The sequence below is a fragment of the Oncorhynchus nerka genome, linkage group LG21 (genome assembly GCF_034236695.1).
Source record: "Oncorhynchus nerka isolate Pitt River linkage group LG21, Oner_Uvic_2.0, whole genome shotgun sequence".
Lineage (NCBI taxonomy): Eukaryota > Metazoa > Chordata > Actinopteri > Salmoniformes > Salmonidae > Oncorhynchus > Oncorhynchus nerka.
Genome location: NC_088416.1, coordinates 19,919,498 through 19,932,739, shown reverse-complemented (window position 1 = coordinate 19,932,739; position 13,242 = coordinate 19,919,498). Strand labels below are relative to the sequence as shown.

The 13,242-nt window shown below is 44.3% G+C and overlaps 1 protein-coding gene across 1 annotated transcript in view; it reads right to left on the bottom strand.

Annotated features, from left to right (window-relative positions):
• Positions 1 to 8,332, bottom strand: part of LOC115104038 (retinoic acid receptor alpha-like) — a 178,397-nt gene extending 170,065 nt beyond the window's left edge. The window contains exon 1 of the mRNA XM_029625188.2: positions 8,084 to 8,332. The gene's annotated coding sequence lies outside the window, so the exon portion shown is untranslated. The remainder of the gene's footprint in view (positions 1 to 8,083) is intronic.
• Positions 8,333 to 13,242: the final 4,910 nt, after the last annotated feature.

Genomic DNA, 13,242 nt, shown 5'->3' with positions numbered 1-13,242 from the left:
TTCCTACTTACAATCAAAAACTAAAAGCAGGAAGTAACAGCTCGATATGGAAGTGGTCATATGACGCGAATGCTACGCTACAGGACTGTTTTGCTAACACAGACTGGAATATGTTCCGGGATTCATCCAATGGTGTTGAGGAGTATACCATTTTAGTCATCGGCTTCATCAATAAGTGCATCGACGACGACGTCCCCACATTGACCTTACATACAACCACAAAACTAAGGAGATGATTGTGGACTTCAGGAAACAGCAGAGGGAACACCCCCCTATCCACATCGATGGAACAGTAGTGGAGAAGGTAGTAAGTTTTAAGTTCCTCGGCATACACATCACAGACAAACTGAATTGGTCCACTCACAGAGACAGCATCGTGAAGAAGGCGCAGCAGCGCCTCTTCAACCTCAGGAGGCTGAAGAAATTCAGCTTGTCACCAAAAGCACTCTCAAACTTCTACAGATGCAAAATCGAGAGCATCCTGGCGGGCTGTATCACCGCCTGGTACGGCAACTGCTCCGCCCACAACCGTAAGGCTCTCCAGAGGGTAGTGAGGTCTGCACAACGCATCACCGGGGGCAAACTACCTGCCCTCCAGGACACCTACACCACCCGATGTTACAGGAAGGCCATAAAGATCATCAAGGACAACAACCACCCGAGCCACTGCCTGTTCACCCCGCTATCATCCAGAAGGCGAGGTCAGTACAGGTGCATCAAAGCTGGGACCGAGAGACTGAAAAACAGCTTCTATCTCAAGGCCATCAGACTGTTAAACAGCCACCACTAACATTGAGTGGCTGCTGCCAACACACTGACACTGACTCAACTCCAGCCACTTTAATAATGGGAATTGATGGGAAATGATATAAAATATATCACTAGCCACTCTAAACAATGCTACCTAATATAATGTTACATACCCTACATTATTCATCTCATATGCATACATATATACTGTACTCTATATCATCTACTGCATCCTATGTAATACATGTATCACTAGCCACTAACTATGCCACTTTGTTTACATACTCATCTCATATGTATATACTGTACTCGATACCATCTACTGTATCTTGCCTATGCTGCTCTGTACCATCACTCATTCATATATCTTTATGTACATATTCTTTATCCCCTTACACTGTGTATAAGACAGTAGTTTTGGAATTGTTAGTTAGATTACTTGTTGGTTATTACTGCATTGTCGGAACTAGAAGCACAAGCATTTCGCTACACTCGCATTAACATCTGCTAACCATGTGTATGTGACAAATAACATTTGATTTGATTTGATTACAGGCAACATCCGCATCGAGCTAAAGGCTAGAGCTGCCGCTTTCGAGGAGCGGGGCACTAACCCGAACGCTTATAAGAAATCCCACAATGCACTCAGACGTACCATCAAACAAGCAAAGCGTCAATACAGGATTAAGATTGAATCCTACTACACCGGCTCATACGATCGTCGGATGTGGCAGGGCTTGCAAACTATTACTGACTACAAAGAGAAACCCAGACGCGAGCTTCCCAATAATGCGAGCCTACCAGACGAGCTAAATGCCTTTTATTCTTTCTTCGAGGCAAGCTATACTGTAGCATGCAGGAGAGCACCAGCTGTTCTGTGACTGTGTGATAACGCTCATGGTAGCCGATGTGAGCAAGACCTTTAAACAGGTCAACATTCACAAAGCCGTGGGGCCAGAGGGATTACCAGGACATTTACTCAAAGCATGCGCAGACCAACTGGCAAGTGTCTACACTGACATTTTCAACCTCTCCCTGTCTGACATATCAACATGTTTAAAGCAAACCACCATAGTCCCTGTGCCCAAGAACACTAAGGTAACCTGCTTAAAATGACTACACGTAGCACTAAATGTCTATAGCCATAAAATGCTTAGAAAGGCTGGTCATGGATCACATCAATACCATTACCCCAGAAACCCTAGACCAATTTCATTTGCATACCGCTCCAACAGATCCACACTGCCCTTTCACACCTGGACAAAAGGATCACATATGTGAGAATGCTATTCATTGACTACAGCTCAGCATTCAACACCATAGTGCCCTCAAATGTCATCACTAAGCTAAGGACCCTGGGACTAAACACCTCCCTGTGCAACTGGATACTGGACATTCTGACGGGCCGCCCCCAGGTTGTAAAGGTAAGTAACAACACATCCGCCACACTGATCCTCGACACGGAGGCCCCTCAGGGGTGCGTGCTCAGTCCCCTCCTGTACTCCCTGTTCACTAGCCTCCTGATGGGTTGCATCACTGCCTGGTATGGCAACTGTTCGGCCTAAGCCCCCAAGGCGCTACAGAAGGTAGTGCGTATGGCCCAGTACATCACCGGGGCCAAGCTTCCTGCCATCCAGGACCTCTATACCAGGCGGTGTCAGAGGAAGGCCAAGACTCCAGCCATCCTAGTCATAGACTGTTCTCTCTGCTTACCGCGCGGCAAGCGTTACCGGAGAGCCAAGTCTAGGTCCGAGATGCTTCTAAACAGCTTCTACCTCTAAGCCATAAGACTGCTGAACATCTAATCAAATCGCTACCCAGACTATTTGCAATGCTATTCTCTTTTATTATCCATGCATAGTCACTTTAAGAACTCTACATACATGTACATATTACCTCAATTACTTTGACAACGGTGCCCCGCCCATTAACTCTGTACCGGTACCCCCTGTATAGAGCCCTGCCATTGTTATTTACAGCTGCTCTTTAATTATTTGTTATTCTTATTTTACTTTTTTTTAGGTATTTTCTTAAAACTGCACTGTTGGTTAAAAGGGCTTGTAAGTAAGCATTTCACAGTACGATCTAAACTGGTTGTATTCGACGCATGTGACAAGTAAAGTTGGATTTGAGCAAGTTAGCAAGGAAAACAATTACGTACAGCTTGGAGTCAACGTTACGTTTCTTTGCATACAGTAGATGTGCACACGTATCGGTAGCCTACAATATGCTATGGTTGGTGTGCGCGCGCGCTACAGTGTCTTCTTGCGAGTACACATGCCTCCCCACCATGCACACACAGTGCAGACGGGTCCCTGTCATCACCTGGGTCTCATCTCATCAGTCAGCATCACACATACAGTAGGAGAAGAGCGTCTTGCTGATGCTCTCTGCTGCCAGGCAGGGACACATTTAGAACGGTGCAAGTACAAGCGTGCCTCATGTTTTATCTATCAATCAGGCCAGTATTCACAAAGGGTCACAGAGTAGGAGTGCTGTTCAAGGATCAGTTGTCCCCTTTAGATCATAATGAATAAGATTACATTGACGGGGACGGGGACCTGGGGATACTCACAGAGTAGGAACAAATACAAAACTTAGTTGTTTCCTCTCCTTTGCTAATACATAGATTTCTTTACTCGTTGCAAGATACTGTGTGTACTACATCATTTTTTTATGATTGATACAATTCGCCATTTTAATTAGTTTCGTGGTCTCATTAGTCGAGCCAAAGTGTTTTGAGAAGCCTTTTTAAACAGTGGTGTAAACTACTTAAGTACAAATACTAAAACAGTACTACTTAAGTAGTTTTCTGGGGTATTTGTGATTTGATTTGATTTTTTTTTGACAACTTTCACTTTACTCCAACGCATTCCTTAAGAAAACAATTTACTTTCTAACTCCATACATTTTCCGTGACACCCAGAAGTACCTGTTACATTTTGAATGCTTAGCAGGTCAGGAAAATTGTCCGATTCACTCACTTATCAAGAGTAAATCCCCGGTCATCCCTACTGCATCTGATCTGACGGACTCACTAAACACAGACTTACTTAAGTAGTATTTTACCTGCTGACTTTCACTTTTACTTGAGTCATTTTCTATTAAAAAGGTATCTTTACTTTTACTCAAGTATGACACTTGGGAACTTCTCCCACCGCTGCTTTTAAAATTAGCCTCAAATGATTCACACTCAGTTTTCAAGAAGCTATGCGGCTTGAATTTGGATCACCGAGTTTATAATATTCAGGACAGCAATGCATGTGGGCTCTCTGTAACAAACAAAACAAAAGCTTGGCCTTGTTTATCATTCAGACGAGATGCATTATATGGAAACCAAGCAACGAAAACCTAATTAATAACTGATCAAAAGCTTTTGAACACACAGGCCTTAAAGCACCGGGAAAAACAGGACAGAAATCTATGTATACACTAGTCAACAAACACACGCACACACATGCATGCACACGGGAACATCAATATGTGCACTTGTAGCCTACGTGTTAGTCTGAAAAAAAGATCCATACCACCCACCCACCCACACACGGCCCTGAGCTGCAGATGCCACACCAGCTCTGGAACACTCACAGGACAGTGTTCCTAACTGGCAGGGATTGCATCACAAGGCCATGCCTTAATTCAATTGGTATTGTGTTCTCTGCCTACAAGGCTTTGAGACGGCAGTGGAGGTCTGAGCTAAAGGACGATCGAAAACAAGGACATTTCTAAGTGACCCCCAAACTTTTGAACGGGAGTGTGTCTTTCAGGCTGTTGTGTCAGGGTGGCCTGCTTTGATAGAGACACTCCCAACAGGTAAGACACACATAGACGACCCAATCGAGGTTGTTAAACTTGCAACCCAGGATACTGGGTTGTAAAACTTGACAAAAAAAAGATTAAAACCCACGATACACTTTCGCGCTTTCCATCCTCCTCCCTTTAGTGCCTGTCTTATCCTGCCCCTGTCCAGTTAAGTGGTGGAGAGTTCAGGAGGTGTGATAGAGAAATGTGTCAACCTCCACAAACAGGTAAGAGACACACACAGAGAGAGAGAGAGAGATGACCCAATGTATGTTATGTTCAACTTGACAAAAAGAAGAATAAAATAAAACAATTCAGAATCATTTGACATTGAATACTCATGATGTTTATGTTTCTAATTGATGTCTTTCATGTTGGTGTATCGGGGTGGCGTGCTCTGTCCTCTCCAATTCAGACCAAAGCAAGACTGTGTTTAAAAGCTCACTATGGATCTACCAACATTTTGGCCTCTACAAAGTCTTAAGGATGTCGTTGCAGTGTGATTAGCGTGTGTTCTGTTTCTCCCGTCTCTGTCCTCCATACCGTCTTGTCATAATCACCGCAGCTGATGGCACATACTCAACTTGTACTTGATAAATCAACACCATCAATCAATATCATTTGTATACCAAACAGAATTGCTAGTCTAAATGTAATCTTGTATGTTTGTCTTCTCTCCACTACCCAGAAATACATGGATGCGTGCACAGCGCTCATTCAGAAGTACTCCTCGTTGAGAGACCACACGGGGGAAGAAATATGTAAGAATTATGACATTTTCCTACTCACATTAATTCACACACTAATAACCTTTTTTTCTTCTTTTTTTTTACACCAGATTGCGCCTATCCAGACCATGTGCTGGCTTGGATAGTTTCCTCTCACGTGGTTTATTCCATCACATTTGTAGCAGCATAAACGAGACAATCGCTAGTTACGTAATTGACTTAGTCTGCCCCTCTGACCTCGGTCCCAATAATCCATCATGACATTTGTCATGTACCCTTGACAGTATGCAGCTGCTCTAGTTCTACTCATTCTAATCCCGTCTTCTCACTAAACACCCTCCAATTTAAAAAAGGTAAATGCAAAGTTAGAAGTCATACTGTGTAAGGTGTACTCAGTTGTTAACTTACTGTTGGAAATATGACTTGGGTAACCCTAAAAATCGGACACATTTTTGTGTGAAGCTCCCATCGCCTACCATAAGAAGAGATGGGAATCCCTTTGCGGATGAGAGCCCCGTCCAACTCTTCCTGGATGGAGAGGAGCTACTCACTAAAGAGCCTGAGGACATCTCCATGGGATTGGGAGTAGCAATGGGGGTCCATTTCCTTTTTTATATTTAGTATGCAGCATCAGTGAAAAGCACTATGCCTTTGCATTCAGAAATATGTTCTGGGAATTGATGAGGGGGGTAAATGACCAACAAATGTTGAATGGCAAAGTGTTTGCTGCAGAGAGAAGGACAGGGGAGACTAGAGCAAAGTAATGCGAGGTCAGTTGTAACAGCCACATTACTCAAACTAGAAACCACGTACAACGCTGTTGTTCAATGTGTCTCTACATGCCTGTGAGTTTTAGAATTATTTCATTTAACTAGGCAAGTCATTTAAGAACAAACAAATGCTTATTTACAATGACGGCCTAGGAACAGTGTGTTAACTGCCTTGTTCAGGGGCAGGACGGTAGATTTTTTATCTTGTCAGCTCAGGGTATCGATCCCTAGAAAGTTATTTGAGGAACCGTTTGAAAAAGTTATTTAGGGAAAAGGTTCCTTGAGGCACCTTTAAGGATTCCACCGGTGTTGCAATATGAGGAACCCCAAAAAGTACCTTTAGAGTGTTGAATGAACACAAAAAAATCAGCTCTTTTACACACTCAGTAGTTAACATACAAACATAATGTTGTGTCATGCAGTGTAACTTCCCAGAATTCATTGACTCACAGTGAGAGTATATAAGAATTAGGCTAAATTCCATAATATAAAAAAGGTCAAATGGCCCAAGTCCCATAGCAGCAGGAAGATGTTTGGAGGTGCTGCACATTTTTTGGTCGAAAGGGGAGTGCACTACTGCCAAGTCCCATAGTCTAGTCAACCTATCAAGTCAACCCATCGTGACATGCTTATTGAAAGGCAGATAAAAACCTACCCCGACACATAAGTAGGCTGTATCAGGCAGCCTAAAGCATAAATCATAGTCCACAGACGCGATAGTCCAGCGTCCCATTGCTACATTGATACTCGTCTCTCGAGACCTCCATCCACCGTGGACGCACAGCCCGAACGCGCACCTCTCCACTTCCTCTATTTATTTGAATGTGCTGACAGGTGGAGAAATTGCTTGAGCTGCGCTGAGAATTATGAATGCCAACGGTCCAATATTCTACAACACTGCTGTGCATATGCATACACGTTTAGGACTACAAAGAAACCCTTTATGCTGCATTCGTAACAAAGTGGGAAGTGGAAATGTACCACATACGACGGGGGAAAATCCACTTGAAAAGCCTCCAACTGGTGATTACTAGTGAGAAACTCATCATCCAGAGCGCTCACTCCTCTCACATGCTCTGACGTCACCTACTAAGGAAATGACTTTGATAACATTTTCTGCAGTTAAATGCAGCAAAACATTAGTCATAAAAAGCTATCTGGTAATGTGGTATTTGAACACTATAATTAGTTTGCAAGCATGCTAGCTGTACTTTTAGTTTATGCAGTTTGTTGGCCATTAGCAAACCTGCTCTTATCAAGGAGTACAATGCATATGAATGCATCCAACTGGTATTCACCACTTCACAATGTAGTAAATTCCCATTTCCCACTTTGTTACGAAAGCAGCACAACTCACAGACCATGGAGTAGGTTGATGTCTAGTAGGTTGGACCAGTCTCACATGACGGCCAACACGGAAATATTTCAACAAATCTGATCAATCTGTGAGAGCTTTGTGACTGGACGTCGGGGTTGTCCTTGTTTTATTTTTAACTGACATAATTTACCTGACTCCCGAGAAAAAGCGGACGTCACCCCATGACAGCCGTTGACAGTGAATTTGTTTGAGAACTGTTTCGAGTGGCCATCAAATGTGCCATCTAAACATTCAAAAATGTCTTTCAAGCTTTTAAATCGTTCAATTTTGAAACAAAATTGCACAAAACCTTGTAGACAGGTGTTGGCTGAACAAGCACACACTGTGCAACGATTCCATCTATCGACAAAGCTTGTTACATTGTAGCGGCAGCCTATATAAAACTGTCAAGGCTCGCAACAAATGACATTTTAACAGTTTACACAATGGCGGGATGTGGCTGGCTAAAGCTTCGGTTTGATATTTCTGCACAACAGAACAGGAAAACGGAGTCGTGACAGCACACAGATTGAAAGACCACGTTAAATTCTCCCCTCGAACTAACCGACTACCAGACGGATTTTAGTCGGTGTAGAGGCTTCTACCGAATCTGGTCTACCTGTCACACGTCCGATCAACCGCATTGTCAGTAGCCTAAATAAATAGCCAGTCAATACCTGTTGACTCCTCCTACCGACGTGTTGGTTGGTGGAAGTCCCGAACCGAGCCGTTTATGTTTTGTCCTGTGCTTCTTTTCCGAAGTCCTTAGACGAGGAGTGGCCCGGTATAGGACGGTCTGCTTCGTCAGACGGTGTGAGTCTGACAAGAGCTCTGCGAGTTTTCTGCAAAGAAACTGGTGTTCACGGAGCCGCGCAAATGGATGCAAGGCTTAGAGAGCAGCAGCCATTGCGGTCACGTGCATTTTCGGGAAACCCAACACTGGCCAGCCTAGAGAAGTCCACTCCCACGTTTCATATCTACCATGTCAATTATGTCATCTACAACAGGGTTTCGCAAAAATCGGTCCCGGAGGCCCCCCTGGGGTGCACTTTTTTTGGTTTATGCCCTAGCCCTAGCACCGCGCAGCTATTCAAATAATCTAAACTTGATGATGAGTTGGTTATTTGAATCAGCTGTACTGTACATCAAAACTCCATCCTGCTAAGAAGCCTACTATTGCTCTTCTAACTAGGACATTGGAAGTGCAACATGCATCAAATGTTTATAATATTCCTTTCATAATCAAACGAATACATTACGTGTACTGCTGTTTTGAATATAAATGTGGCATCAATGTCACTATCTATATTAGATTGGTTTAGTTTTTTTTCTCATCAAGAATGAATCCTATCTGTGTCAACTGTCAATGAACCAAATTCTTAGTGTACAATCTAAGGGCGCTTTCACATGTCACTGTATGCTCCAGACCCTGGAGCGTTTGTACCCTAATCCACGCTATAAAGCACGTGTGAAACGCAAACAAACCCTGGCTGAAACGAATCGTGGATCTGCGTGAGTAGCGTGTACAAGATCCTGCAGAACAGCAGTACCGGGTTTTGTGACAAACCAGCGTGAGGCGCGTAAAACATTTTTTGCCCGTTGTGAACAAGCTCGCTCCTAACTTCATTTTGTTGGTGATACTAGAAGTATATTGTGATGATGATTTGGTTACTTTGCGGTAGGGCAATCGGTTTCCATTTGTCTAAGCCTGATTTTGGCATGCCCTGACTAGCAGACCGAAGCATATAGGCCTACTTGTATGTATCACTGAGGACCGCGCCCCCCCATTCCCCCTGATCAAACATGCCTGTAAAATCCATTTTTCTCAGCAAGGATGGAAAACAGGCATTTTTTATGGGGCCTGGCTGCCAACCAGGAGGGGCTCCTGGGAACTGTCCCGTGCTGGGTCGGTAACATGTCGCCTCACTGCTATCATCTTCACATCCCCCACTCTCTCTCCCAGTCCAACGCTTTGACTGACAAGTGAAGGGATACGACCCTGATCCAGCTAGGGCTTATACAGCACATGCTCTCAGGAATCCCTGACGCCATTCATTTTAAGGGACTACGTTACAATATTCCTGCTAGACGTCTCTCTCTCTCTCTCCTTGTTTCTTTCGCCCACAATGTAATCTTTCAAAGGGGCTTTCAAAGATGATTCCTCTGACACTCATCCTGGCTAGTGTCTTCCTCTCTCCTCTCCTGGCCTCGCCTGGTCTCCCTCTCCTCTGTTTATGGCAGACTGTAGTGGGCTACAATCCAATCTATTCCTGAAATGGAAGTGAGCGCAACGGGCCCGTCCAGTCCGCACTTGTTACTGCCGGACAGGGTGTGCCATTGGGCAGGCATCCCTGGCTGGGTGTCCTCTCTCATCTCTCCCTACTCTCCTCTCCTCTCCCTTTGCCAAGATGTATGAGGAGAGCGACAGCAGGAGACTGCCAGGACCTTTTATCCACACAGCACTATGGCCTGGCTGGCCGGCGCAGGTTCCAGGGAGAGTGTCTACAGACCTGGGTACAAATACTATTTGAACTGTGGAAGACTTTGAACCTGGAGTGTCATGTGGGCGTCATTTGCACATTGGAGACGCTTCTATTGGCTCAATCATGCCAGGATAAGCTCAAACAAGCCCAACTAGTATTTGGAATGATTTTCAAATAGTATTTCAGCCTAGGTCTAGTGGATCCAGAGTGTGTGTTTGTGTCTCCTGGGACAGGAAACTGAGCATCCCAGGGCAGAAAGATAGGAGGTTTATGGGCCACGGAGACTAAACTAGCAGATGGGTGTCTTTGCCTGGTCTAAGCCTTCCTCTCCTTAATCTGTCTGGGACTGCAGGAGCACAGGCTTGAGCACAGATGTGGCCGTAAGCAAATGCATGTGTATTTGTGCTTATTTGTGTGTGTGTGTATTTCTGCTTATTTGTGTGTGTGTGTCTTTGTGTGTGTGTGTGTGTGTGTGTGTGAGCAAGAGGACAAGTACATTAGAGTGTCTAGTTTGAGAAACAGACGCCTCACAACTGGCAGCTTCATTAAATAGTACCCGCAAAACACCAGTCTCAACGTCAATAGTGAAGTGGCGACCCTCTGTATCCTGGCCTTCTAGGCAGAGTTGCAAAGAAAAAAACATATCTCAGACTGGCCAATAAAAATAAAATATTAAGATGGGCAAAGGAACACAGACACTTGACAGAGATATGGTTTTTCTTTGCAACTCTGCCTAGAAAGCCAGCATTCTCGGAGTCGCCTCTTCACTGTTGACGTTGTTTCCGGCTATTTTGAGCCTGTAATCGAACCCACAAATGCTGATGCTCCAGATACTCAACTAGTCTAAAGAAGGCCAGTTTAATTTCTACTCTAATCAGCACAACAGTTTTCAGCTGTGCTAACATAATTGCAAAAGGTTTTTTTAATAATCAATTAGCCTTTTAAAATGATAAACTTGGATTAGCTAACACAACGTGCCACTGTAACACAGGAGTGATGGTTGCTGATAATGGGCCTATGTAGATATTCCATAAAAATCAGCCGTTTCCAGCTAGAATAGTCATTTACAACATTAACAATGTCTACACTGTATTTCTGATCAATTTGATGTAATTTTAACAGACAACAAAATTGCTTTTCTTTCAAAAACAAGGACATTTCTAAGTGACCCCAAACTTTTGAATATATTAGTATATTAGTCGTATACACAGATATCCAGGTGTTATAGCAGGTGCAGCAAAATGCTTGTTTCTAGCTCCAACAGTGCAGTGGAATGTCTCGGAAATACACAAATATTCTAAAAGTCTAAACAAGAAATTTAAACAAGAAATCAAGAAATTACAGAACGGGTCCAATTAAACAAACCAGAGTAGAAATGTTAGGATCCAGAATATAAATACATGGTGTGTATAGACAGCAGAGGTGGGACCAAGTCATTGTTTTACAAGTCCCAAGTAAGTATCAAGTCAAGAGAGGCAAGTATCAAGTCAAGTCTCAAGTCCTATACTTTTGAGTTACGAGTTCGAAACAAATCATAATGTGCTCTTCACCAAATGTAATACCATTTCATATTTTAACAAGAGTAATAGTTAGTATATTACATTTACGCAAATCATGAATGCTTTTAAAAATATCTATATATTTATTACTTTCCAAATAAACGTTATATTTCCATAGAAATACATGGGTAGCCATGTGAAAGAGCCCCCCCCCCAATTGTGATCGACTATCAACAATCACCATGGGGCGCAATCGGGCGATGTAGGCTTGTAGACAATCGCCCAACCTTAACATATCAATGGTTTTAGGAACAGCAGTAACATCAGAAAGGATTTAGGCTACCATTTACATTACATTTAACTCATTTAGCAGACGCTCTTATCCAGAGCGACTTACAAATTGGTGCTTTCACCTTATGACATCCAGTGGAACAGCCACTTTACAATAGTGCATCTAAGTCTTTTAAGGGGGGTGAGAAGGATTACTTTATCCTATCCTAGGTATTCCTTAAAGAGGTGGGGTTTCAGGTGTCTCCGGAAGGTGGTGATTGACTCCGCTGTCCTGGCGTCGTGAGGGAGTTTGTTCCACCATTGGGGGGCCAGAGCAGCGAACAGTTTTGACTGGGCTGAGCGGGAACTGTACTTCCTCAGTGGTAGGGAGACGAGCAGGCCAGAGGTGGATGAACGCAGTGCCCTTGTTTGGGTGTAGGGCCTGATCAGAGCCTGGAGGTACTGAGGTGCCGTTCCCCTCACAGCTCCGTAGGCAAGCACCATGGTCTTGTAGCGGATGCGAGCTTCAACTGGAAGCCAGTGGAGAGAGCGGAGGAGCGGGGTGACGTGAGAGAACTTGGGAAGGTTGAACACCAGACGGGCTGCGGCGTTCTGGATGAGTTGTAGGGGTTTAATGGCACAGGCAGGGAGCCCAGCCAACAGCGAGTTGCAGTAATCCAGACGGGAGATGACAAGTGCCTGGATTAGGACCTGCGCCGCTTCCTGTGTGAGGCAGGGTCGTACTCTGCGGATGTTGTAGAGCATGAACCTACAGGAACGGGCCACCGCCTTGATGTTAGTTGAGAACGACAGGGTGTTGTCCAGGATCACGCCAAGGTTCTTAGCGCTCTGGGAGGAGGACACGATGGAGTTGTCAACCGTGATGGCGAGATCATGGAACGGGCAGTCCTTCCCCGGGAGGAAGAGCAGCTCCGTCTTGCCGAGGTTCAGCTTGAGGTGGTGATCCGTCATCCACACTGATATGTCTGCCAGACATGCAGAGATGCGATTCGCCACCTGGCCATCAGAGGGGGGAAAGGAGAAGATTAATTGTGTGTCGTCTGCATAGCAATGATAGGAGAGACCATGTGAGGTTATGACAGAGCCAAGTGACTTGGTGTATAGCGAGAATAGGAGAGGGCCTAGAACAGAGCCCTGCCTAGCCAGTTGTAGCTCAATCTAGGCTGCAATGATCACGTTCCCACACTGACTGACTGTGTGGAGGCTCTTTGATTTAACATTACGTTAGCCTACATTGATACACTAGTAAAGTAATAAAATATATAGCTGTCGGCTATATTAGCCACGACTTACCGTTCTTTGTGCAGCTTCAAATGTCAAACAAAGTTGTAAATTGTTGCGCCTCCGTCTGTAATTTTCTTCCCGCATGTTTTGCAAGTTGCAATCTGTTTTTTGTTGATACAGCATCATCTTTATATCCGAAAATAATAATTTGGGGTATCATCTTTCCAAGGGCTCCATCTGAATTCACCCGCCGACGTTCCTCTGCACTGCCACGCACAACTTTTTCTCAGCTGGCACAATTTGATTGGCTGCTGTCCGATTCAAACTGTAATCCATTAA